This window comes from Gossypium arboreum, chromosome 5, assembly GCF_025698485.1.
Source record: "Gossypium arboreum isolate Shixiya-1 chromosome 5, ASM2569848v2, whole genome shotgun sequence".
Classification (NCBI taxonomy): Eukaryota; Viridiplantae; Streptophyta; class Magnoliopsida; order Malvales; family Malvaceae; genus Gossypium; species Gossypium arboreum.
The window spans coordinates 54,857,667-54,878,847 of NC_069074.1; positions in this window are offsets into that span (position 1 = coordinate 54,857,667).

Below are 21,181 nucleotides of genomic sequence, written 5' to 3' on the forward strand. Positions count from 1 at the left end.
AGGTACATTAAAGCCTCATTCGGCCAAGGGAGATGTAGGAGTATTAAAGGGCTGCACATTCATGAACTATGGCTTTTCTTCTAGGCTAAGTATGCATGAATGCATCAAGTGAAGCAACATGATGGTTCGACCAATTCATGCACCATCTCTAAGCATGAACCAAATTTTAATGCTTTTGTGTGAACATGTTAAATACAAATGTGAACAGAATTTAAGTTAGTGTGAACATCATAGATGCCAAATATCAATAGGCATCTTAGGCTTATAAATAGTTTGCTCATTTCATGTAAGAGGGACTTTTTCCAATTTGTTTAATGAACATTGTTCTTGTGAGGTTTCTTCCTCTCATATCTCGTACAAGTTTTGAAAGACTTATCTAGCTTGTGCTAGTGGCATCAATCGTCCTTGTTTGAACTTATCACCAATCTTGGTATGGTGTTCACCTATCCATCTATTCATTTTTTTCACCTTAACAATATAGGAATTGGGGTGACACTATCTAGTGTTAAATCATTCCTAACATTAAGCTCGTTTTCCATCCCCATTCTTCAAATTTCTTTCTTGTTATCACCAAATCGAGCCAACTATCCGACAACATCTTTGCTACCCATAGCCTAACCTATTACTAATCTTACCCTTCTTTGAAACCTGCCGCTTATTCAAACCTATCCATTCACTTTTACTTCTAAAACCGAGGCACAAACGACTCTTCTCGTTTACGATCAGGCAACTACATGAATTCGACTCAACCACCCAAGCCGGATCACATCAAGTTGCCAATCCAAATCACTCGAGGGACATCAAGTGCTTTAAGTGCTTGGGGCGAGGGCACATCGCTAGTCAATGCCCTAACCGAAGAACAATGGTGATGAGTGCCAGAGGCGAAATCGAGTCGGAAGATGAGAAAGAAGAGGAATCCAACACCCCTGTTTGTGATGAAAAAGGCAATATTGAATATGCCGTCGAAGGTGAAATTCTTGTAATAAAACGTAGCCTAAGTTTAGAAAGTGCGGAGAATGAACAACAACGTGAGAATATCTTCCATACGTGCTGTCTTCTGCAAGACAAGGTGTGTAGCCTTATTGTGGATGGTGGGAGTTGTACAAACGTCGCTAGTACGTTAATGGTGGAGAAACTCGGCTTGGCCACAACGAAGCACCCTTGTCCATATAAGCTTCAATGGCTTAATGATGGTGGAGAGTTGAAGGTAACAAAACAAATATTGGTGCCATTTTCCATCGGAAAATACAACGATGAAGTTCTCTGCGACATGGTTCCCATGCATGTCGGGCACCTGTTGCTTGGCCGTCCATGGCAATTTGATCAAAAGGTGGTACATGATGGCTACACCAACCAATACACCTTCAAGCATTTAGGCAAGAACATCACTTTAGCGCCTTTGACACCGAGACAAGTATACAAAGATCAAGTGAAGTTGCGTGATTCAATTGAAAAATTTAAAGAGAATGAAAAGAAAGAAAAGAGAAAAAAGATGTGTGAAAAAGTGAGTGAAAAGAAACGAGGGAAACAAGTTGTAAAAATGAGAGAAAAGAATAAAGAACAAGAAAAACAAAAGAGTGAAGAAAAGATGAGTGCAAAAATAAGTGTTTATGCAAAAGGGAGTGACATTCGAAAATCCTTCCTGTTGAGGCAGCCTATACTTGTACTCATGTACAAGGAATCATATTTGAATACTAATGAATTAGATGCTACTTTTCCTTCTTCTGTTGTCTCTCTCTTGCAGGAATTCGAAGATGTATTTCCCGACGAAGTTCTGAGTGGCTTACCACCTATTCGGGGAATAGAACATCAAATCGACTTCATTCCTGGCGCATATATATTGATACGATCCGCCTTGGAAGAGTCGAGTCGTATTAGTGTGCCCAATTGTCAACAAGAAGTTACGTTGGGTTTAATTGAAAAGTTCGGATGAAGGAAGGAAGGATATTGGTTTTGGGTTCGGATTAGAATAGGTAAGAAGAATTTGAAAGTTCGGGTTTGGAGTCCGAATAGGTATGGATGAAGGAATTGGTTCAATTAGGCAAGGGGGAATTGAAGAAATGGAATAGTCGGTTTAGGTACAATTGGTAAATGGAGAAATGGGGTTGAACAAAAAGTGCAAACAAGAACCAATACCGATTTGGTATCGACCCGTTGTTTATAAGCTCTTTTTGTTCGGTTTGGAATTGGTAAATAAAAACCTTGACCCACTATCTAACAAGATAGGAACCTCAGTATGTTTGAACGCCACACTACGAGTAGTGATAAGTTCGGTTTCGACAAAGAACAACGGTTGACACACTAGACGCTAGGAAGCCAATCGAATCTTTGAACGAAATTTGAGAAAAAGTTTTGCCTAACAAATTCGCAAAGATAACATTAACAAAAGTCTCAAAAGTTCTTTACATGAAAAAAAATAACAAGTATTTATAAGCCTAAAGTCTAGGTAGCCGAATGGCTTTTCATGCTTACAAATTAAGTAAAAGAAAATTCTAGAAAATTAATCCTTAATGTGCATGACTAGATTCTGCTATGGAACATGAATTGTGAATGCTTCATGTTTAAGAAATGACAAGTGAATGAATGAAGCTCCAAGGGACACTTGCTAGGTTCGGCCTCCCTTGTTTAATGAAGTAATTAAGTGGCAACCTTTAGCCAAAAATCATGAATTAAATGGTGTAACTCCAAGGGCCAAAATAGGTGTGAATGCTTGATACGATCCGCCTCAGGGTGAGTCGAGTCGTATGTGAGTTTGCCCGATCGTCTACAAAGAAGTAGCGTTAGATTTGTTCAAAAGGATGTTTTAACAAAGTTTTTGTAGGTTTGGTTATAATGAAACGAAAAGATGGATTGGAATGGAAATGAAAATGATCTCGAAAACAGACACGAACCAATATTAGAAAATATTGACCCAAATGTTTATAAGTTTTCAAGGTGGTCGAATGGAGAATATGAGAACCTCGACCCGCTACTTAGCAAAGTAGGAACCTTGGTATGTTTGAACGCCACACTACGAGTAGTGATAAGTTCAGTTTTCAACAAAGAAAATGGATGACACAACTAGAACACTAGGTAGCCAACAAATCTTTGAACGAAAACAGAGAAAAGTTTGCCTCACAAATTTGGTAGAATATCATTCAAAAATGTCCAAAAAAGTAGTGTCCCCAAAAGGCTTGGTTACAAGAATTTATAAGGCCAAAATGAGCTAGCCGAATGGTCACATAGTAAAGTGCTATTAAAGGGCTAATTATAAATCAAAGACTTTTGAAATTCTAGAGTCAATAACTCCTCTCTTTAACTAGCTGAATTAATGTCCTTAAAGGCTTGAAAAATGACTCTTGATTTTCCCTTTGGCTAGTTGAATAGACTCCAGCCACTTTAATGAAATTTGCAATGCATAAATTGTCCATTAAGTAGCAAAAAAAACGTTGGAGTATTTGAACAAGCTGCTACCAGATTTTAAAGGACATGAAATGCTCCTTTAAACTCTCTTTTAATGATGCTTAATGCTTCCTTTATAACAGCCCCCTCTTTTGTAACCAAAATAACTTGAAAAGTCTCCTTTATTGAATGCGTAACAGCCTTTGTGAATTGAAAAGTCACCTGCAATTAAAACATATGTAACCGTCACATTTATTCAATTATTAAACTTTAAAAAAATTAACAACTACGTAAATAAATGAACACACACTTATCCATCATTTATTCCAACAACTAGTTAATTAAAAGAAGTATTTAATGAACTTTAACTCATGCACCAATAAATTAACCTAGTAACTAGATTAATTAAAGAAGCAACTCATTAAATTAAATTCATTAAATAAACTCATTTAATTAAACTAAGATGAGTTGTATTAATGACTAGCAACTCATTTATTAAACTAAGAGGCTTAAATGCAAGTATTAAAATGCAAACAAAATGCAAAGCTAAAAGAAATAAATAAAAGTTCAATTTAGTTGGAACGGGTTCAAGGAGCGGAAATTGAGCTGAAATTAGTTTGCAAAATGTTGCAAGGACACTTTATTAAGCTGGTCCCAACTCGATCTATTTCTCCAACCAAAGCCTCGCCCCACACTTGATTAACTAAGGCCGAAATGGCCTCCTTGAATTGCTTAGCTCGAGCTCTCGTAATTGGTCCTTGAGGCAGCACCATTGAGTCCTTGCTCGAACTTGATGCACTCCAGGTCACGATCGTATCATTCCCCCCTCTTTGAAATGACTTGTCCTCAAGTCAAAAATCTGTATCAAAAGGGGTTAAATTTGACACATTAAAAGTTGCACTAACGTTAAATTCACCAGGCAAATCGAGTTTGTAAGAGTTTTCATTTATGCGCTCAATAATTTGGAAAGGACCGTCTCCTCTAGGTAATAATTTTGATTTTCGTTGAGCTGGAAAACGCTCCTTGCGCATGTGAACCCAAACCCACTCTCCGGGTTCGAAGACCACTCGCTTTCGTCCCTTGTTAGCATTACGCACGTAAGACTCGGTTCTTGCCTCAATATTAGCTCATACCTTTTGATGTAATTCCTTGACAAAATCAACCTTTTTCTTTGCATCTGCATGAACCAGTCGATCAGTAGGCAAAGGTAATAAATCTAAAGGTGTCAATGGATTGAAACCATATACAATTTCAAAAGGCGAATATTTAGTAGCAGAATGGACGGAGCGGTTGTAAGCAAACTCGATATATGGTAAGCAATCTTCCCAAGACTTCAAATTTTTACGGATGATGGCCCGTAGTAATGTAGACAATACTCTATTGATGACTTCCGTTTGACCATCGGTCTGGGGGTGGCTGGTGGTAGAGAATAATAATTTGGTTCCTAATTTTCCCCACAAAGACCTCCAAAAGTGGCTCAAAAATTTTGCATCACGATCTGACACAATAGCACGAGGAATACCATGAAGTCGTACAATGTCTCTGAAAAACAAATTTGCAACATGAACAGCGTCATCAGTTTTAGTGCAAGCAATAAAATGAGACATTTTTGAAAAACGATCAACAACCACAAAGATAAAATCCTTCCCCGTTTTTGTGCGCGGTAGTCCAAGAAAAAAGTCCATGGAGATATCAACCCACGGGGCTTCAGGAATAGGTAATGGCGTATATAAACCATGGGGTTGAACCTTTGATTTAGCCTTTTTACAAGCTATACACCTCTTGCAAACTTGCTCCACATATTTGCGAATTCGCGGCCAATAGAAGTGTTCTTGAAGTGTTGCAAGCGTCTTGTTGACTCCAAAGTGTCCCATAATGATACAACCACACCTCCCGAGTTGTCGGCTGCCAATGAAGATCCTCTCGAATTGCCCGTAGGACCGATCACCTGAGCTCGAGCAAAGAGATTCAAAGACACAACAACAACCTTAGTTGATAGAGTTTGGGGTGAAACCGTTGTTGGACTTCTTGAAAGCTCTTGGACCAGCAAGCCAAGCAAACCATGCATACTCCTTCAAGCTCAAATCAGCTCAAATCAGCTCAACTTCAACTTAACTTAGCTCAACGAGCTCGTTTCAGCTCATTTCATTATTGCGTTTATTATGCTGGAATAAATCATTTAAGTTGCTGTTAGTTTTATTAGTTATTTGTTTTAATAATTAATTTGTCATAATCTGGACATGTTTTAATTATGTTCTAAATTAAGTACTTAATTAATTAGGACCAATTAAATATGTCTTAACTATTACAAAGATTAATTATGTCCAGCCTAATTTATGGTGCAAGGTTTATTTATGTTGCCGAATTTAATGTGTCTAAAAGGGATTTAATTTGCTGAATTAAATGTTGTAGGTACATTGCCCCTTGGACGGCATAGGTGCATGGATGATTTAAAATTGGTGTGCTGATCTTTGGTGTTCCCTAAGTGACCATTCAGCCAAACCTTATGATACGAACCGCCTCGGGGAGAGTCGAGTCGTATGCTGAGTTGCCCGATCGTCTACGAGAAAGTATCGTTCGGTTTGTTCAAAAAGGATGTTTCTAAATAAATTATGCGGAAGCTATTCAAGGGGTTCGAATGAAGGGTTTAAAATATGAATATTAAGGTTCAGTTTAAAGTAAATGAAAGAATGGAAAGAAGGAACTCAAAAGCAAGCACGAACCAATATTAGAAAATATCGGCCCAAAATGCTTATAGGCTTTCAAGGTGAAGGATGAAAGTGATAAACCTCGACCCGCTACTTAGCAAAGTAGGAACCTCGGTATATGGGTGAACGCCACACTATTTGATAGTGATAAGTTCGGGATAGTGAAAAACAGGGTTGACGCCACTAGGCTTCCTAGATAAGCCAACGAAGTCCTCAACGAAATATGAGAGAAAGAAATATCACAAATTCCATAAAAGTTTAACAAAGTTTCATTAAGTGAAAAGTCTAACCTCTTACAAATGAAATAACATATATTTATAGCCTAAATAAAAGTAGCTGAATGGACAAGCTTAGAAGCTAAGAAATTCGGCCATAAACACCTAGATAATTCTAGAAGAAAAATCATGAATATCCATGAATGTGCAGCCCTTTAATGTTCCATCATCCCCTTGGCGAATGAAGCTTTAATGCACCTTGAATACTTGAATGGTTAGCTTGAAAATGCATGGATCATGCATGAAACGTCCCAATGTATGTTCCTCCATAAATTGATCCATGAACCTTCAAAACATGAACATTAAATAGCCCCTACTTGCATGAACGTCTCCAAGACATGTACTCCCTTAAATGCCGTCCATTGAACCTCAATTCTACATGCACCTCTTCATACATTGCACCAAGCCCTACATGAACTTGTATTAATTTCCTTCCATGCATGCATGTGTACCGTCCAAAGGGATTGGATCTTCTAGATACATTCATGCATGAATCTTCATCATTCATGTAACCGAATGTGCATTTGAACCCAAGCATTCATGTATTTTGTGCATTCATGTATTTGGCAAATACATGAACTTGTAAACACCTTGAATCTGGTCATACATGCACCTAAATAAATGTTGTTCATTCATGCATGTGGGATGTCCAAAAGAGATGTTTCTTCAAGCATTCATTCTACCGTCCATGAGCATTGTACTTACAGAAATAAAACAATTCATAAGACATCATGTGAACACACATAAATTCAGCACAATGTGAACACATTTAAGTTATGTGATATCTATGACATATTAATAACAAATATTAATATAAGACAAGTTTAATGCTTAAATAAATATGTGCAAATTTTATTTAATGCATTAAAGACAAAACTGAGTTAAACTAAAATGAGCTAAGCTTTAGCTCGTGAGCTAAAGTTGAGCTGAGATTAAACTCCTAAGTGAAGTGAGCTAAGGTTTAGCTCGTGAGCTGAATATGAGCTAGGAGTGAGCTCGGTTTAGCTCAGGCAAGTTGGATTGAGCTCGAATAAGCTGGATTTGAGCTGGACGGAGCTCGTGGAGCTGGAAACGAGCTTGGATCAGCTTGCCAACATGTCAATGCTCGGCTTGACAGGCTTGTTCGATGAAGTTCGCGGGGCGTGCTCGTATCACCTTACAACTCTTCAAGAAGACCGATTGGCTGCCCAAGACAAATTAAGGCTGTTCACACCCACCCGATTATTCCTTAATCACATGAACATTTGGCTGAATCAAGCAGCAGCATTAATTCCAAATTCAAGCATTTGGCCGAACCTATTGATGGCATTTCAGCTCCCAAACAATTCATTCAAATTTTCTATTGAATCAAGGCATCTAGAAGCTGCCCCTTACCGTTCTCCATGCACAAGAAACTTCAAGGAAGCTTCATCAAAAATTCTGGAATTTTCAGAAACCATTTAGCTACCTCAAGAGCCTATTCGGCTATCCCTTGCATTCACTATAAATTGTGGCTTGTGTGACTTTAAAAAGAACTTTTTGGACTTTTGTTAATGTTATGCTGCCAAATTTGTTAGGCAAAAACTTTTCTCAAATTTCGTTCAAAGATTCGATTGGCTTCCTAGCGATCTAGTGTGTCAGCCGTTGCTCTTTATCGAAACTGAACTTATCACTACTCGTAGTGTGGCGTTCAAACATACTGAGGTTCCTATCTTGTTAGATAGTGGGTTGAGGTTTTTCCTTTACCAATTCCAAACCGAACTAAAAGAGCTTATAAACAACGGGTCGATACCAAATCGGTATTGGTTCTTGTTTGCACTTTTTGTTCAACCCCATTTCTCCATTTACCTAATTGAACCAATTCCTTCATCCATACCTATTCGGACTCCAAACCCGAATTTTCAAACTCTTCTTACATATTCTAATCCGAACCCAAAACCAATACTCTTCTTTCCTTCATCTGACCTTTTCAATTAAACCTAATGTAACTTCTTGTTGACGATCGGGCACACTAATACGACTCGACTCTTCCGAGGCGGATCGTATCACATAAGTCCGCCACTATGGGCTTCGTGCACTAATAAATCTCGAACAGAGCCACAAGGAACATAGAGTTTACTTTCTTTGAAAAGAAAGCCTTCATACCTATAAAAGTTTTCAAACACACCATTCTCGCACGCTACAAAGATCTCACCAAAATCAGAATCGTTAGCATAAGAGTCTTTTATCAAAGCAAAACCAAGAATTTTGGAGTCCAAATATGTCAAAAGAGTATACCTTCTCGAAAGTGTATCAGCCACTATGTTATCTTTACCTTTTTTGTATTTTATAACATAAGGAAATGATTCAAGAAACTCCACCCATTTTGCATGACGTCGATTTAATTTGTGCTGGCCTTTGATATGCTTTAAAGCTTCATGATCGGAGTGTATAACAAACTCCTTTGGCCATAAATAATGTTGCCATGTCTCAAGAGCTCGTATGAGCGCGTACATCTCTTTATCATATACAGGATAGTTGAGTACAGTTCCACTAATCTTTTCGCTAAAATAAGCCACAGGTCATCCTTCTTGTGTTAAAACAGCACCTATTCCAACGCCTGAGGCATCACAGTCAATCTCGAAAATCTTCGAAAAATCTAGAAGAGCAAGTAAAGGAGCGTTAGTAAGAAAATTCTTAATTTTGACAAACGACTTTTCTTGCTCATCATTCCAAAAGAAAGTAGAGTTCTTCTTAATGACGTTCGTAAGAGGAGCAGCAATGGTGCTGAAATTAGGAACAAATCGTCTGTAGAAACTTGCTAGGCCATGAAAACTCCGGACTTGCATAACTAGTTGGCCTTGGCCAATCTTGAATGGCCTTGATCTTTTCTTGGTCTACTTCGAGACCTTCGGCGCTAACCACAAAGCCTAAAAAGACAACTTTATCAGAACAGAAAGAACACTTTTTAAGGTTAGCATACAATGTTTCTTTACGTAAAACTTCTAAAACAGATTTAAGATGCCTTACATGATCTTCGATGGATTTGCTATATATCAATATGTCGTCAAAATACACAACACAAAACTTACCGATAAAAGACCTTAACACGTAATTCATTAGCCTCATAAATGTGCTAGGGGCATTGGTTAGTCCAAAAGGCATGACCAACCATTCGTACAGCCCATGCTTGGTCTTAAATGCCGTTTTCCACTCATCACCTTCTCGCATCCGAATCTGGTGGTAGCCACTTTTTAGGTCAATTTTCGAAAATACCTTAGCTCCACTGAGTTCATCAAGCATATCATCAAGGCGAGGAATTGGATGACGGTATTTGATGGTGATCTTATTTACGGCTCGACAATCTACGCACATTCGCCATGTTCCATCTTTTTTCGGTACTAGTAAAACAGGTACAGCACAAGGACTAAGACTCTCTCTAATGTAACCTGTTTGCAACAGATCATTGACTTGCCGTTGCAATTCTTTAGTCTCTTCTGGATTGGCTCGATAAGCGGGACGGTTTGGGATAGCAGCTCCCGGTATAAAATCTATTTGATGTTCAATTCCACGAAGCGGTGGTAAACCATTTGGTACTTCCTCCGGGAAAACATCTTTAAAATCCTGCAACAAAGACAAATCAGAAGAAGGTAGAGTGTCGGGTAATTCGTTAGTAGAAAACAAGGTTTCTTTGTACATGAGTACAAGAACGGGATGATTCATTACTAACGCTTTTCAAATATCACTAACTTTTGCAAAGACACTCATTTTTTCAATTTCGTTCTCTTTTTTTCTTTTTCTTTACTTATTTTCTTTTCACTCTCTTTTGTTTTCTTTTTCTAATTTTTTTCCTCTTTTATTTTTTTACAATCTTCTTTTTCTTTCTCTCTCATTTGTTCGATGGATGCTTTCAACTTCAATTGATCATCGTAAACTTGTTTGGGAGTTAACAGTGCCAATGTAACATTCTTTCCCATAAACTTGAAAATATACCGATTGGTATACCCGTCGTGTAGCACTCGCCGATCAAACTGCCACGGACGTCCAAGGAGTAGATGGCCCGCATGCATTGGAACAACGTCACATAACACTTCGTCCGAGTACTTTCCAATGGTGAAAGAAACTAGTACTTGCTCGGTCACTTTAAGTTCTCCACCGTCATTGAGCCACCAAGTTTGTAGGGGCTCGGATGCTTAGTAGTTGGCAACCGAGTTTTTCAACCATCATCGTACTTGCTACGTTTGTACAACTACCACCGTCGATGATGACACAACAGACTTTTCCTCCAACCGAGCATCAGGTATGAAATATGTTCTCCCGTTGTAGCTCATTATCCATGCCTTGGACACTAAGACTCCTTTTGACAACGAGTAATTCACCTTCCACAGGTTGTTCTAAGTCCTCCTCAGTTTCAGAAATCGATTCAGACTCCTTTTCTTCTTTATCCTCCATCTCGATTTCACCATCGGCACGAATCACCATAGTTCTTCGATTTGGGCACTGACTGGCTATGTGTCCCCTTCCTAGACATTTGAAACATTTAACGTCACGATTACGATTGATAGAAACCTCGGGTGCCTTACCTTTGTTTGTTTCGATATTAGGCTTGTTTGGTTTCGAAAGTGCCATAGAATCCTTTCCTTGAGATGTTGAAAAACCTCTACTTGAAAAAAAAAATTCAAACAAAAATTCTGAAAAAAAAACAAAATCTGAAAATTTGAACATAGTTTTACTTCTTCTCCATTTTTCAATCCTGAAACCTTTACCCTCTCATCCACTTCTATCCTTGACCTTTTCGTCACACTATACCCGAATTATTCTCTTTCTTGTAAGCCTATACCCAATTGTAAATCACATCATCCCTTGTTACCCATTTGAAACCGACCACCTAGACTAAGGTTAAGCCTTGGCGAATCTGCTTATGAAATCACGAGAAAGGTAAAGAGAGGTAAAAGGCACATGTGTTGTGAGAGCATTAGAGTGTTGAAAAAGCCGATCTTGAGTGCAAACACGAGTGTGAGTGCCATTCAAATTTTATTGTGAGTGACTAGTGAGGTTTGTGGTAAGGTATTCATTTTCTGTTTTGTTTTATTCATTTTTCTTTTCATCTATTAATCATGTCTCGAGAAGAGTTTTCAGCCTTTGAATTTCAATATTTGTTGAAAGAGATGGAGTGCATGCTCGATCGAAAAATCAAGCCTGTCCAAGAAAAGCTAGACCATCGAGCAAGAGTTCAACGAAAGCAAATTGTTCCAAGTCAGAAAAAGGAGTCAAGAACATCACGGAGACACACATCTGATGACTACTCGTGAAGAGATTTTATCGTGATACCTATTTGACAAGAAATTCGAGTAGAAAGAAAGAAAGCTTCGAGTCTAAGGTCTTTCGAGATAACAAACGAGGGAGCCCAAGTAACTCTTCGTATGCATCTACGAAGACTCATTCTCGAAGAATTGATCGTGTACTCTATCTAAATGATTTCACATCTTTCGAACAAAATACTTATCATGCTGATTCACTTGTATTATCTTCAAGTTGTAAAGAAAAATGAGAGAAAAGAAATGAAAGAGAGGCAAGAGGCGAGTAAGAGAGAAAATGAGAGATTCTTGAAAGAGATTGAGAAAGTCATTGAAAAAGCCGTTGAAAAAGAAAAAGAACAAAAAGAGAGTGAAAGAAAAGAGAGGCAAAAGATGATCATGAGAGAAAACGAGTGGATTCTAAAAGAAATCGAGAGAAGCGAAAAAGAAAAAGAGTGTGTGCAAGAAAGTAAAGTTGAAAAAGAGAGTGAGCAAAAGAAAGCGTGGAAGAAACAATTGTTCTTGAAGAAAAGAAATGAAAGAAAAGTTAATGGAGGGCAAGAAAAGAGAGTGTTGTTTCCACTAACCAATCTGTGAATTCTTCTTGTCTTACCTCTTCTTTTCAGGTTCCTAACAATCCGTGTGACGAACTTCAACTTCAATACTTTCCTGATGAGAGATGCTTTTGTATGATCAGAAAAGGAAAGGTTGAAGATAAAATCCAACCGCAAGTATTCAAAGATAAGGAATCTTTAGAAATCGAGCCACGGCAAACAGGTTTGAAAGTTGTCGGTAAAATTTTCGATGGCTTAATTTATAAAAGATTCCCTTATTTTGATTTAATTAACCCTTATTCTTTGTTTGTGGTTGATAAGTCCATTCTAAGAGGAAGTATGAGGCAGTGTTCTCTTGAGTTGTTTTGTGGTGTAAAACTTGTTGATGACGTCCGATTAAATCGGCAAGCACATAATATCATCTTACATGGTGATACTTTGAGAAACGCGAGTTGTTCTTGTATTTCTCCTACATTTCAGGTTAGTTCAAGTAAAGAGCTACGACTTTACTATCTTTTCGAAGAGAGGAGGTTTACGTTGATTGAAAAAAGTGACTTTTTAGCTCCCATCTATTATTATTAAAGGCTGTTATGCATTCAATAAGGTGACTTTTCAAGAGATTTTAGTTACAAAAGAGAGGGTTGTTACAAAGAGGCTTTAAATATCATTAAGAAGTTGTTTCTATCAATTAAAGGAGAGCATTATTCTTCTTTAAATTAGGCAGCAACTTTGTTTCATCTTCCATAACCGTTTGCTTCATGAGTAATCACTACATGCATTCAATTCTCCATCAAAGAAGCTGGTGTCTTTTCGGTTGCTCATGGAGACTTCAAAAGACTTTGAAAGCAACTTAATTGAAGAAGTAAATCACATTGAAGGCTGGAGTTACTTGGAATAGAATTTCTATAGTTGTGACTTTTCATTAGGCCTCATTATTAGCTTCATTAAAAGTGACCTTTCAGCTAGCTTTCCTTTTAACACTATAAATTCATGTAACCAGCCTTTTGAAGGGACACTACTTTTTGGACATTTTTGAATGATATTCTGCCAAATTTGTGAGGCAAACTTTTCTCTGTTTTCGTTCAAAGATTTGTTAGCTACCTAGTGTTCTAGTTGTGTCATCCATTTTCTTTGTTGAAAACCGAACTTATCACTACTCGTAGTGTGGCGTTCAAACATACCAAGGTTCCTACTTTTCTAAGTAGCGGGTCGAGGTTCTCATATTCTCCATCTGACCACCTTGAAAACTTATAAACATTTGGGTCAATATTTTCTAATATTGGTTCGTGTTTGTTTTTTAGATCATTTTCATTTCCATTCCATTCCATCTTTTCGGTTCATTATAACCAAGCCTACAAAAACTTTATATCCATCATATCCATAAACCCATCTTTGAATCCTTTTACATAGCTTTCACCATTATTTACGTTAAAACATCATTTTGAACAAATCGAATGCTACTTCTTCGTAGACGATCGGCAAACTCACATACGACTCGACTCACCCCGAGGCGGATCGTATCATTTGGTATCAGAGCTACAAAAACAAGGAGTACGAGCATTCAAAATTACTCCAGGAATAGTCTGTGACTGATCAAGTAAGTTTCAAAAAAAAAATTCAAAAAAAAAATTCAAAAAAAAAACAAAATCTGAAAATTTGAACATAGTTTTACTCCTTCTCCATTTTTCAATCCTGAAACTTTTACCCTCTCATCCACTTCCATCCTTGACCTTTTCGCCACACTATACCCGAATTAATTTCTTTCTTGTTAGCCTACCCAGTTTTAAATCACATCATCCTTTGTTACCCATTTGAAACCGACCATCTAGACTAAGGTTAAGCTTTGGCGAATCTGCTTATGAAATCACGAGAAAGGTAAAGAAAGGTAAAAAGCACGAGAGTTGTGAGCGCAATAGACTGGAGATAAAAGCCTATTCTCGAGCGTAAAACACGAGTGTGAGTGCCAATAAAATTTTCTTGTGAGTGACTAGTGAGGTTTTTGTTGTGAGGTTCTTTACTAAACTCAATGTCACAAGAATCGATCCTAACATGGAAGATCATCCTCACGACAACCTGTTCGCAACGTCCCAGATTTGAACATGCAAGCATTATTACGAGAGATGGAAAGACTTTTAGATAGAAGATTAAATCCCCTTAAAGATCGTCTATTCCAAGTCGAAGCAAGAGAGCAACGCGAAAGAACTCCTGAAGTTGTCCGACCTATAGACGGGAGAGGCCAAATCAACAACGGGAAAGACGAAGAGATCAAGATGATGCTGTAAATGATCATAGTGATCTTGAAAGTGGTCAAGATTCAAATGCAAGTAATTGCCAGAGGGAACCACGACACCGAGATCGGAGACGTGAAGATGATGATCTTAAGAACATCAAACTTTCTATACCACCGTTCCAAGGTAGATCAGATCCGAAGGCCTATCTTGAGTGGGAAAAGAAGATCGAGTTGGTGTTTGATTGTCATAACTATTCTGAAAACAAAAAGGTGAAGTTAGCAGCAATTGAATTTTCGGATTATGCCATGATTTGGTGGGATCAACTAACTACTAGCCGGAGACGTAATGGAGAACAACCGAACTCTACATGGACCGAGATGAAGGCAGTCCTGAGGCGACGATTTATCCCTTCTTACTACCACCGGGAGTTGCACCAAAAACTTCAAAATCTTACACAAGGGACCAAAAGCGTCAAGACTACTACAAGGAGATGGAAATTGCAATGATTGGGCAGATGTTTAAGAGGATTCAAGCAACGATGGCACAATTTTGGTCGGATTAAACCGAGACATTGCGAATGTCGTCGAGCTTCAACACTATCTTGAAGTGGTGGACATGGTTCATATGGCTATCAAGGTAGAAAAGCAACTTAAGCATAAAGGCTCAAATCGAGGTTTTCCACTTCTAACACATCCAAGTGGGGCCAAAGTTCAAGTAGAGGTTTTTCAACATCTCAAGGAAAGGATTCTATGGCACTTTCGAAACCAAACAAGCCTAATATCGAAACAAACAAAGGTAAGGCACCCGAGGTTTCTATCAATCGTAATCGTGACGTTAAATGTTTCAAATGTCTAGGAAGGGGACACATAGCCAGTCAGTGCCCAAATCGAAGAACTATGGTGATTCGTGCCGATGGTGAAATCGAGACGGAGGATGAAGAAGAAAAGGAGTCTGAATCGGTTTCTGAAACTGAGGAGGACTTAGAACAACCTGTGGAAGGTGAATTACTCGTTGTCAAAAGGAGTCTTAGTCTCCAAGGCATGGATAATGAGCTACAACGGGAGAACATATTTCATACCCGATGCTTGGTTGGAGGAAAAGTCTGTTGTGTCATCATCGACGGTGGTAGTTGTACAAACGTAGCAAGTACGATGATGGTTGAAAAACTCAGTTTGCCAACTACTAAGCATCCGAGCCCCTACAAACTTCAGTGGCTCAATGACGGTGGAGAACTTAAAGTGACCGAGCAAGTACTAGTTTCTTTCACCATTGGAAAGTACTCGGATGAAGTGTTATGTGACGTTGTTCCAATGCATGTGGGCCATCTACTCCTTGGACGTCCGTGGCAGTTTGATCGGCGAGTGCTACACGACGGGTATACCAATCGGTATATTTTCAAGTTTATGGGAAAGAATGTTACATTGGCACTGTTAACTCCCAAACAAGTTTACGATGATCAATTGAAGTTGAAAGCATCCATCGAACAAATGAGAGAGAAAGAAAAAGAAGATTGTAAAAAAATAAAAGAGGAAAAAAATTAGAAAAAGAAAACAAAAGAGAGTGAAAAGAAAATAAGTAAAGAAAAAGAAAAAAAGAGAACGAAATTGAAAAAATGAGTGTCTTTGCAAAAGTTAGTGATATTTGAAAAGCGTTAGTAATGAATCATCCCGTTCTTGTACTCATGTACAAAGAAACCGGGATAGCATCATACCCCTCTTCTTGAAGATGATTTGTCCTCAAATCGGGCCATTTTCTCAAAAAAAAATTCTCAGGATCACAAATCAGCCCTCCCTCTTTAAGAGGGTACCACCTCACATTGTCACTTACAAAAGAATAAAACAAGTTAGTGATACAATGAAGGTTAAACCAGGAGGAACTTTCTGAAATTTTATTCACAGCTTGACACAAGAAAATATTATCATCATCATAAAGACAAGGAATAATAAAATGATGAATCAAGAATGAACAATTCCTTTTCGAAGTCTTGGTGCATACTTGAGCACTTGATCGATTGCCAAATTCAAAATAATTGACAAGTTTTACCTTTGCAAGTTGGATATCCAAATTTGGTAATAGAGCATGCATATAAATAAAACACTCATACATCATAAGTTTTATGTGCACAGCCTTGTTTAAACATGTGGTTTTTCCATAGATCAAAGAATGCACATCAACGACACAACCATTGTTAGTAATGTTCTCATCATTTTCAAACCATCCATTACTAATAAAAAAAAAACAATAAACCTCATCAAGGTACGAATGCGTTTCAGAAACCAAAACATCAACAATGTTTCCATCAACATCCAAAGGGGGTGGTTGAATCTTAAAAGATTCAGAAAACTCACCTTGTTTTCCCATATAAATGAATGAATGTGGATCGGTTTGAGCAGTACCTTTTTCAATCAACGTAAACCTCCTCTCTTCGAAAAGATAGTAAAGTCGTTGCTCTTTACTTGAACTAACCTGAAATGTAGGAGAAATGCAAGAACAACTCGCGTTTCTCAAAGTATCACCTTCACGAAAAGTGAAGGGGTTAGTGACACTGTAGATGTTCAACTTTAAGGGACATGTTGACTCAATGGCAGGATCAAAAATATGAGTTGGCCTTACCTTTTTAAAATGACACAAGAAATTTATGGATAGCCAAATAAAATGATCAAGGAACGATTTTATATTGTATTCATAATTTTTAAATTTCGCTCCCTTAGTCAAAAGCCAAGCATCAATCAAACAAAAATTGGTCGCACAAAATTTGGAATGCTTGAATTTTTCACATATCGAACCAAAATAGCAAATTCTAGGTTTAAACACATAAGTTTGTTCACTTGCTAGAAAATGCAACAAAGGTTTCATGCGTGTCATGATTTCAAACATGCTGATCCAAAAGAATTTGTGCATATACAAAACAAATAATCCAAACTCCTTACATTCATCAGGACAGATGGGCATAAATTTAAAGATTTTGCACAAGGTAGTAGTTGATTCACATAATCACCACAATCAAACAACTTAAATGTCTTTCGTGAAGAATCGTTACCATGTAAGATGATATTATGTGCTTGCCGATTTAATCGGACGTCATCAACAAGTTTTACACCACAAAACAACTCAAGAGAACACTGCCTCATACTTCCTCTTAGAATGGACTTATCAACCACAAACAAAGAATAAGGGTTAATTAAATCAAAATAAGGGGATCTTTTATAAATTAAGCCATCGAAAATTTTACCGACAACTTTCAAACCTGTTTGCCGTGGCTCGATTTCTAAAGATTCCTTATCTTTGAATACTTGCAGTTGGATTTTATCTTCAACCTTTCCTTTTCTGATCATACAAAAGCATCTCTCATCAGGAAAGTATTGAAGTTGAAGTTCGTCACACGGATTGTTAGGAACCTGAAAAGAAGAGATAAGACGAGAAGAATTCACAGATTGGTTAGTGGAAACAACACTCTCTTTTTCTTGCCCTCTATCAACTTTTTCTTTCATTTCTTTTTCTTCAAGAACAATTGTTTCTTCCACGCTTTCTTTTTGCTCACTCTCTTTTTCAACTTTACTTTCTTGCACACACTCTTTTTCTTTTTCGCTTCTCTCGATTTCTTTTAGAATCCACTCGTTTTCTCTCATGATCATCTTTTGCCTCTCTTTTCTTTCACTCTCTTTTTGTTCTTTTTCTTTTTCAACAGCTTTGGTACGAACCGTCTCGAGAAGAGTCGAGTCGTATGTAGATTGCCCGATCGTCTACGAGAAGTTATGTTAGGATTAGTTGAGTTGAAGGTATAGTCAGAGTAGAAAGAGGGGTACAAATGGAATGGTAGGAACGAAAGGGTAGGAACAAAATGGTATGAACAAATTGGTCGGTTTAGGTTCGATTAGGTAAGAAGAAAGAATGGGTTTGAACTACTAAAGGTACTTTCAAGAACCAAATACCGAAATGGTATCGACCCGTTGATTTAGCCTTTTGAGTTCGGTTATAGGTTTGGTAAGGGAAACCTCGACCCACTATCTAACAAGATAGGAACCTCGGTATGTTGAATGCCACACTACGTATAGTGATAAGTTCGGGTACGACAAAGAACACGGTTGACACAACTAGAACGCTAGGAATGCCAAACGAATCTTTGAACGAAATATAAGAAAAGTTTGCCTCACGATTTTGGCAGCATAACATTAACAAAAGTTTCAAAAGTCCTTTACATGGAAATTGAACATGTATTTATAAGCCTAAGTCTAGGTAGCCGAATGGCCTTTCATACTTACACATTAATTAAAAGAAAATTCTAGAAAAATAACTCTTAATATGCATGACCAGATTCGGTTTTGGGAATGGTGGATGAATGCATCTTCATGCTTAAGAAAACTCAAAGTGAATGCATGATATCCAATGGTCACTTGTAGATTCGGCCAACCTTGTTAAATGAAGCAATGTTTGGCCAAAAAGTATGAATTAATTGTGGACACTCCAAAGGCCATCATGTGTGTGAAATCGAATGTTGAAGAGTCTTCTAGTGTGAACAAGGTGAACCGAATGGTCTTGCCATGTGAACATAGGTGTGAACGAATTAAGGAGAGTCATGGGAAAGCTAATTGGCCAAGCTATCTTCATGCATGTGTGAGTGCCCTTTGGCCAAATGGTCACCTTGGAGAATGAAGAGATAGCACACCATACTTGAATGGAAACATTCATGAACCTTAAAGTCATTGAATATGGTCATACATGCACTTGGCCGAACATGCACCTAAGAGATTCAAGCCCCCCAACCGTCCATGCACCTTCAAGATTCATGCTTGCTTTTAATCTCCTTATGTCCATTGCATTCCTACAAGAAATGTGAACATAATTAATTCAAACTAATGTGAACACAAATATCAACATTAAATTCGGTTATGACAAATTTAATTATCATCAATAAACACTTTTAAGACATACTTAATATAACTAATGTGAACTAAATTTAATATGTAGGATATTAATTAACTAATTATTGAACTTATTAATTAAAAAGTCAATAGTAGTCAAATGAATTCAAAGTGAACTCCATGAGCTGATGGTTAATTCATGAGCTAAACCCGAGCTGGGCCTAAACTCGTGAGCTGATAATGAGCTGGTTCCGAGCTAATGAGCTGGTGTGGAGCTACATGGGAGCTAACTTGAACTGAAGGTGAGCTTGGTGAGCTGAAATGAACTTGTAGAAAAGTTCGGCATGGATTTCCAAAATGGCCACTAACTGGTTCGATAGGTCTAGCATTGACATCATCCCACACATGCTGAACTAAAGCTATAACAGCTTCTTTAAATTGTTTTGCACGAGCCCTTGTGATCGGCCCTTGAGGTAGCACCATCGGATCTCGGCTTGGACTTGGCTTATGGGAAGCCGTGATCGTATCATCCTCCCCCTCTTGAAAATGACTTGTCCTCAAGTCAGTATCTACATCGAAAGGAGTCAAGTCAGAGACATTAAAACTAGCACTAACATTGTACTCACTTGGTAAGTCAAGCTTATACGAATTTTCATTGATTCGCTCGATGACTTGGAAGGGGCCGTCTCCTCGCGGCAACAACTTAGATCTTTGTTGAGCTGGAAACCTTTCTTTTCTCATGTGCACCCAGACCCAGTCTCTGGGTTCAAATACAACTCGTTTTCGTCCTTTGTTGGCTCGTTGGACGTATTGCTCGGTTCGAGAATCAATATTCTCTCGAACTTTCCTATGTAAATCCTTGACAAATTCAGCCTTTTTCCTTGCATCTGTATGGACAAATTGATCAACAGGAAAAGGTAATAAATCAAGAGGAGTAAGAGGATTAAATCCATAGACAGTCTCAAAAGGAGAGAATTTGGTTGCTGAGTGAACAGAGCGATTATAAGCAAACTCGATGTGGGGTAAGCATTCTTCCCACGTCTTGAGGTTCTTTCGTACCAACGCTCGCAACAAAGTTGACAAAACTCGGTTTACCACCTCAGTTTGGCCATCCGTTTGGGGATGACAAGTGGTTGAAAACAATAACTTCGTCCTAAGTTTTCCCCATAATGTCCGCCAAAAGTGACTCAAGAACTTTGTATCTCGATCGGAAACAATCGTTCTTGGTAATCCATGCAGTCGTACAATTTCCCTAAAAAACAAATTAGCAATATGCACAGCGTCATCAGTTTTAGCACAAGAAATAAAATGTGACACTTTAGAGAATCTATCGACTACAACAAAGATTGAGTCCTTCCCTGTCTTAGTTTTTGGTAATCCAAGAATAAAATCCATAGAGACATCGGTCCACGGGGTGTCAGGAATGGGAAGTGGTGTGTAAAGTCCATGAGGTTGGACCTTCGACTTAGCCCGTTTACAAATTAGGCAGCGTTCACAGATCCGCTCCACGTCTCTCCGCATTCGCGGCCAGTAAAAATGTTCATGGAGGGTCGACAATGTCTTGCTTATTCCAAAGTGTCCCATTAGGCCACCACTATGCGCCTCCAACACAAGTAACTCTCGAATGGAGCCTTGTGGTATACACAACCTATTTTCTTTAAAAGAAACCCTTCATACTGAAAAATTTCTCAAAAGACCCATTTTCACAAGCAGCATATATATTTCCAAAATCCTCATCATTAGCATACAACTCTTTCATATGATAAAACCAAGTAACTTAGAATCAAGAGTGGTCAATAAGGTATATCTCCGTGACAAGGCATCAGCCACTACATTTTCTTTACCTTTCTTGTATTTGATGACATAGGGAAATGACTCTAAATACTCGACCCATTTTGCATGTCGTTTGTTGAGT